General features: G+C 40.0%; 1 long non-coding RNA gene across 6 annotated transcripts; it reads left to right on the plus strand.

The window, feature by feature from the left end:
* The first annotated feature begins 209 nt into the window (after positions 1–209).
* Positions 210–6,840, plus strand: LOC120974986 (uncharacterized). 6 transcript variants are annotated; one of them, XR_005770663.3, is made up of 10 exons: positions 210–515; positions 591–804; positions 1,571–1,633; positions 1,881–1,988; positions 2,640–2,721; positions 2,832–3,033; positions 4,330–4,429; positions 5,365–5,500; positions 6,058–6,118; positions 6,546–6,840. It is a non-coding gene; the product is annotated as an uncharacterized lncRNA (long non-coding RNA). The 6 variants fall into 6 exon arrangements; XR_006669502.2 differs by having other exon boundaries at positions 588–804; positions 4,330–5,500; XR_006669503.2 differs by having other exon boundaries at positions 4,330–5,500; positions 6,024–6,118.
* Positions 6,841–7,056: the final 216 nt, after the last annotated feature.

Consider the following 7,056-nt stretch of genomic DNA (forward strand, 5'->3'; position numbering starts at 1 on the left):
GATGCGTTCTGGAGCATCGGATCTCCCTCCCAGACGATCTGGGCCGCCGGATCGATAACGGACACTGCTACAATGAATAGTTGCCTCTCGTTTGTGCCACCGCGTGTTAATTCAGTGCCCCGCCGAGAGTATTTTGGTCATTTCGCGTACTTGGGTATAAATTGGCGGCAGCTCCCGTGGGATGACCTAGCCACCGCCTCCTCCCTCGCTGCTTCCACTCCTCCCGCAGCCGCCTCCCTCCCTCCCTCCCACGCAGCCGCCTCCCTCCCTCACTCGCTCCTCATCCGGCGATCGCTTCCACTCCTCCCACAGCCGCCTCCCTCCCTCACTCGCTCCTCATCCGGTGACGGCAGCAGCGGTCACAGAGGAGGGCGGCGGATCAATGGCGTCAGCGATGGCGTCCGTGGCGGCGGTGGACGGCGCGGCCGCGGCGCTCCGTTCGGTGATGTCACGCGCGCGGCAGGTGGCGGCACGGTCGGGGCGGGCGCCAGAGCAATTTGGGCTTCTATCCTGATGTAAGCAGTCACTATCCCCTTCTCGGCTTCGATTCAAAATCACCTGGTGGCTAAGATTATTTGGGTTGTCAGCAGTTAATCCTTTGCCTCCTCTTGCTCGTACGCCAACATGTGAGAACTAGGAGAAAGGGGTGGAGGCCATGGAGGTCACGGGGCAAGGAAGAAGAGGAGGCCATGGAGGTCGTGGGGGAGATCCGGAGAGGAACAGGAGGCCACGATGGAGGACCACGATGTCGCCCCCATCTTCCCACTCCTTGAAGAATAGCACCCCTTTGAGCCCCATGTTGTGGTCAGTACTCCAATTACCTACTGCTTCTTAGATTATTAATTAGAGAGACAAGATCAATTGACTTCGTAGTATACTTTGAGTTTGTTTTACTGCCTGGAGAAAGAACGGGAGCCCTTTCTCACAGTGGCGTTCACGTGGATGACCAAACTGAGTCTTCTTCTTTTTTATATCTCCAAGTACAAATATGGTTTGATTTTATAGAATAGCATAGTCTAAAATGTTGAGATTGTGAGTCTACAAAGACAGTTACAGATACGATCAGTTAATAGCTCACGTGAAAAATATTGTTTGTTCCTCTCTTTTTACTGTAAAACGCAAGCAAAAAGGATGATATGGTAGGCAAGTTCTTCCTGGAAATCTTGCCTTGGTTGATCTTGCGGGCAGGTAATAGCTATTCTTTTTGGGCTGCTGTTTTCTTTTCACTCTGTAAAATTATGTTCGTGGGCAGGTAATAGCTATTCTTGATCCTATGTTTCTACTGGTTATTGATTCTGTGTTTTCCCAGCAAACTAACTTGAATATTAAAGGACGGTCAGTATCACCAGCTGGTAATTCTATAGTATGTGGATCACGCTAACGAGATAAAAACACATCTCCATGTAAGGGGTCATTCATTTTGGTCGAGTGCACACACAAGGAAATGTTATTTCTGTTGATTCAACTTTTGTCCACACAACAGAACCAGTTACTTTTTGGGATCATAATCATATACATGCTAAAGTAGCCAGGTCTATAATTTTTATGTTTGTTCTTTCTTCCCGTATAGGAAAATATTGGAACAATCAACAATCATGTTGAAGACCAACATAGGATGATAGAGAATCTGCAGGTTTGCCACACAATGCTCTTGTCTTTGAACTGATTTTAGGTGTGCAAGAGGTAGTAAGATTTTGAAATTTCTAAGATTTTTGGCGATGGTCTTGGAGTAGATATTGCGTTAGGTAATGTTCTAGCTGTTCTTGCTAGCTTTACTACCGGTTATTGCCTTAGAAACTAATTTGGTTTAAATATGATCTCCAATTGCAGGTTTATTGATTAGAAACTAATTTAGTTTAAAATACGATCTCCAATTGCAGGTTCAAGGAATTGTTCTCAGCATCATCCAATGGAGGAAAGATAATGCAGAGGGGGTGGAAGTAGATGTTGTGTCGCTAATAGCACCAACTGCCATTTACGGATCCATGGTAAGATATTTAGTCTTCTAAAATGATATGCATCATTGTTAGATGTCAAAATTAGGCAGTCCAACAAGAAACTTGATGGCAACATGCCTCCTCGGAATAATTGTTTCTTCTGGTTTACTGTTACTTATTATAGGTTCAGGCGCAACTAAATCATTCATGGAAGGCCATAATAAACCTTTTATTTCTTAATATAAAAGGATAAAAAAGGTTCACCATTATGCACAAAACAGTCTATCTTAAGGAGTGACAACTAGGATGTGCAAGCATACTGAACCATGGTACCTTGCTGAATGAAAAATATTATTTTGGACTCCTGGTAATATATGCTTCCTTGCATTTGTTGCAATTTTGCTCATTTGGCCTTTCATTTAGGGATTTCCCCCCTATGGTGCACATTGTTGTTGCTGCTGTATGGTGCATTTGTGGCTTAGGACAACGAATGATCGATTCTACTTCCTTTGTTGTTGTTGCTTCCTGATTTTTCTTACCATGGGTTGTCATCTAAAGTCAATTTTTAGAGGAATCAAGACCTGTTCTTTTTTCTTCCCACAGTCTGTCATCTAAACTAAATTTTTAGAGGAACCAGTAACTGCTTCCTGATTTGACTTTGTCCTCTTTGTCGATGATCCTTTTCTTCCTATGGTTATGCAGGCCCGAGTCTTAGTTTGATCTTGCCGTTTCGCGGCTCAATATCGATGACTACCATGAGGCACTGCACAGTTAAACTCCTCTGGTAATCAGCACCAACAATTGCCTTAAAAGTCCGCATTCTGCATTATAATGCACTTTACTGGTTAGGTTCAAAGTTTCAGAATTCAGTGACCAGGCTGACATTTACTACAGGTATTTTCTACACCTTTGTGTAATGGGTGGAACCTATCCTACACAATGCCCAATGAGCAATGTTTTTTCCTACGGGTAGAAAATGCTCTGTTTTCAAGTGGCATCATACGGCGAAGCAGGGGATCTGGATCAGGGGTCGTAATGGTTCTTGTGACGACATGTCTAGCGCTTGCGCTCCCTGCACTCTGGCTTCTACTTGCAAGTAAGCTTCTCTTGCTCTTCTACCACTCCCCCCTCCTCTTCTGTGAGGATCTCTGGTTGGATTTGGGTAACCAGAGCCCAGGAGATGAATCCTATTTGAAGATGAACTGTGTATGCTAGCTTGATTTAGTTTATGTGAGTAGATATTTATATATGAAATTATGAACCATGTATGCTGGCTTGATGGTGATACACGGTAATTTAACCAATGACTTTAGATTGGGAGTAACCAGTAAGAGGATTATATCTGTGAAAAGTATATTCCTCACAAGCCATGTAAGAAACCCAAAGGGATACATGTGTAGTTAATATCATCTTAACGTTTAGTGGCTGAATTATAATTAGTTGCCATCATACTTAATATTCTCTTTCGCCCAAAGGTATTGTATTATAGGTTTTCAAATTGGTTTTAGTATAAGATTGGCATTTATTACTGTACACTACATTGCAAAATACTCACTGCGTATGCTCTTTTTTGTTAGTTTTCTGTTTTTGTTTTTGTTTTGGGCCAGGAGGCCTAGAAAGGTCCTTTCTGGCGTGAGGTGTTCGGGCTGCAAGGTGATTCCTATAGAACAAAATCGTTTGTTCGGGAAAAGTTTGACACCAAACCTTTCGTTCGGTCTGGGAAGCTCTCAGACTGAAAGTCAGGTGGATGCGTCCTTCTTTGAATTCCTAGAGCCATTTACCATCGAAGGATGTATCACAGAACACAGTCATTGCCACTATGCTTTTCTATACTTCTGTCCAGAGCATTGGGATATGTATTTTGTACTATCTGGCTACTCTCTAATGCATTACTCAAGCCTCCGGTCTCTATCTATACACATGACTTGATCTAATTATTATGGAAGACCTGTGGGGCATGTTGTTTTCTATATAAATGACTTGCTCTAATTCTTATCTATCAAACTGCGTGACTTTTGGCCTATTCCTTTCTGCAAAATTTGATATGTCGAGATGTGAGCTACAATACTATTTTGGATCTTGCGCTTGGGCCGAGCAATGCATATCAAGAGATACATGTGTGGCTAAATCATGCTTCAGTGTATTCTTCATGAGCGAAGCAAGAAACCCAAGGGACACATGTGTAGTTAATATCATTTTAAGGTTTAGTGGCTGAATTATAATTAGTTGCCATCATACTTAATATTCTCATTTGCCCAATATGGTATGTAAGGATGTTTCTTAGTAGTATGTGTTTGAATGCGTGAGCTGTTGAATCAGTGATGTAAAGCTGCACCATGTGTACTTTTCGTGTATTCAGTGATGTAAAGCTGCACTGTTTTTTTTTTGACAGGATAAGTTCAAGACAAGTCTGACCTAATAACTACTATCGCCTTCTATCCAATGTCGAGCCTTCAACGGGGGGCATCGGAGGGGACACCGTCGCACGAAAGGTTGGTGCCTCAAGCCACACTTATTTCTTGTGATTCTTTTCTCTTGCCACCGAGTTCGATTCCTCTGATTGCATGCAGCCCAGGAGAAGCCTAAACTGAAAATAACTAGCTTTAGTACTTTTCATTCGTATGCATTCCCTACTCAGGGAAAAATGTCTTGCGTATGTGTGTGTGTACTGAAATTGTATCTCACTATAGTAATTCATAATTTGTTCAATTTTTTACTTTGATGCTGCAAATATAGGGAGGAAATATTGTGCAAGTCAATATCTCGAAATGAACAAGGGGAAACCTTTTAAGTTACCTAAGGGATCCAGAGGAAGGGCTAAAAACTGCATAAGCATAGCCAGTGAGCACGTAGAAAAAGCATTGCAGTATTCTTACAGGGACCAGCGTAACAAGAAAAAGTGACAGACCGTATCTCTAGATCGACTCCATTGGGTATCCATTAACGTCTGAGATTTCACAAGGAAATGAGTTTCTTTCATTCTCATGTTGAAAAGAATTATAAAGAAACCAAGCAGAATATGATGTCAAACTTTTAAGCTATTATTGGGTGGCCACCTATCAAGGTTTGCTGAAAGTTATGAACTTGCTTTTCAAAAGGCTTTGTATTCTGCATCTTTATTTGTGCAAGAAATCCAATTGGAATTGGTCTGTTGTCCTGTGCATGTACTTTCTTTTGTTGCTTATATATTTCAACCACTTATTTATGTTGTCCTGTGCATGTACTTATTTATGTACTTCTGCCTGGGATACTATATGGCTACCCTCTAATGCACTGCTCAGCCTTCAGTCTCTTTCTGTATAATTGACTTAGGGAAAAACCCACTGTTTCCTATCCTTTTCTGAGCAGCGAGATCTAATTATTATGAAAGACATCTGTAGTGTGTTGCTTTCTATATAAATGGCTTGCTCTAATTCTGATTTATCAGACTGTGTGGCTTCTGTTCTAATCCTTTTTGCCAAACTTGATGCGTCGAGTTTTGAGCTACTGTTCCGCTTTGGATCTTGTGCTTGGGCCGGACAACTACTGAAATGGAAATGTGTTGGAGCGATTATGTGTTGCAGGTAAAGAAACAAATTTTCATTTTTTCGGCTTTCTATACACATGATTAGGTTGGTCACGGATTTGTGCAGCTAGCTAGCATTGCTAATATTATGTGCTGCTCTAGAAATAGATCAAGTGATACTTTTTTTTGTTCATCTAATGATTTTTTTGTTATTTCCTTTTGAATGCTTAGCCATGTTGTGTCTCACTCGTGTGAAACTCAAGATTTGATAGTAGCACATAACTCCCTGATTTGACAAACAGTTAAATTCCTATATTTTAGTATATCTTGTTATCTTTCTTATTTCTGTTCCTGAACTGAACTTCGCCCTTTTCTACAAAATTGTAAGAGCAATGGTGGTTTGGACAAATGATTATGGTTGCTTATTTATTTTCTTGGTGTTAGATTACTAATGTAGAGAAATATAATTATATGATTTTACCATTATTATCATATGAGGAAGTGATAGGTTCGGAAAATGACAATAGTTTAAAAGAAGTATTATGGTGTAGTGCAGTAATAATTTTAATTTAAAATTGCAGATCTTGCATCATATTTTTTTGTGTATGTGGGCAGTGTGTTCAAGTTGATCTGGAACAATTTGAAGTGTTTCCTCGACACAAAATCTTCAGCCAAGGTTTTCTTAAGCACCTGTATAGAAGTTTAAAATTGTAATTGTTTCAGGTTCTTCGCCACATTATGTATGCTTTGTTATTTTTTTAATAATTGGACCTATTTGCTATGTGGAACATGTAGCATTTACTTGATCATAATATAATTCAATATTTGACCACGGTCTTTTGGCTCTTGCTTTCAACATATGCAGTATCGGTTAGTCATTTTCTTGACACAACACTTTAGGCAACGGCTCAGACTTCTTGAGCCATTCTCTATTTATTGTCGATACATCTTTCAAAATAAACGAACAATGTTTCCTCCATATATGAATGACACAATGACTCTATGAATTTTTTCCAGTCAACTGATCATCCTAAGCCTCATCCTGTATTCAATACATTTATGTTCCATTGCTAACTAACGTTCGTTTGTGATGTCTTTCTCAGGATGGAAATGTTCCTCGGCACCATGACGCACATCAACGGAGGAACAACCTTTTTATTTTATTTTCTGTTGCCTCTACTATATTGTTGCTGCCACAAAGATTTACCTGGACATGGAGCCATCATGATGTGTTTAAAAATGATTACATTATCCTTTTCTAACCTGATGGTGTTAGAAACCTCTTAGCATTCGAGCAGGTTTAGTTCATTGTTTACTAATTCCTATTATGTAAAAAAATCACTGATCATCACTTGACAGAAAGTATTTTGATATGCAATCATTTGCATGGGCGAAGAACCTGGATGTTATTTACAGGTTTTGGATCATGGATGATTGTTTTGAATGAAAAAATATCAAATAAAAGAAAGCATGTAATCTTTCTAATCCAGCAAAGCCTTGAAATGATTCTAAATTTGTGTGAGCTAAATGATAATTTTTGCAACACCCAGCACTATACGTTGCCTTATAGTTTCATGACGATGTTGAACTTATTCTTTTAAAATGATTTTTCAT

Source organism: Aegilops tauschii, chromosome 2 (assembly GCF_002575655.3).
Source record: "Aegilops tauschii subsp. strangulata cultivar AL8/78 chromosome 2, Aet v6.0, whole genome shotgun sequence".
Lineage (NCBI taxonomy): Eukaryota > Viridiplantae > Streptophyta > Magnoliopsida > Poales > Poaceae > Aegilops > Aegilops tauschii.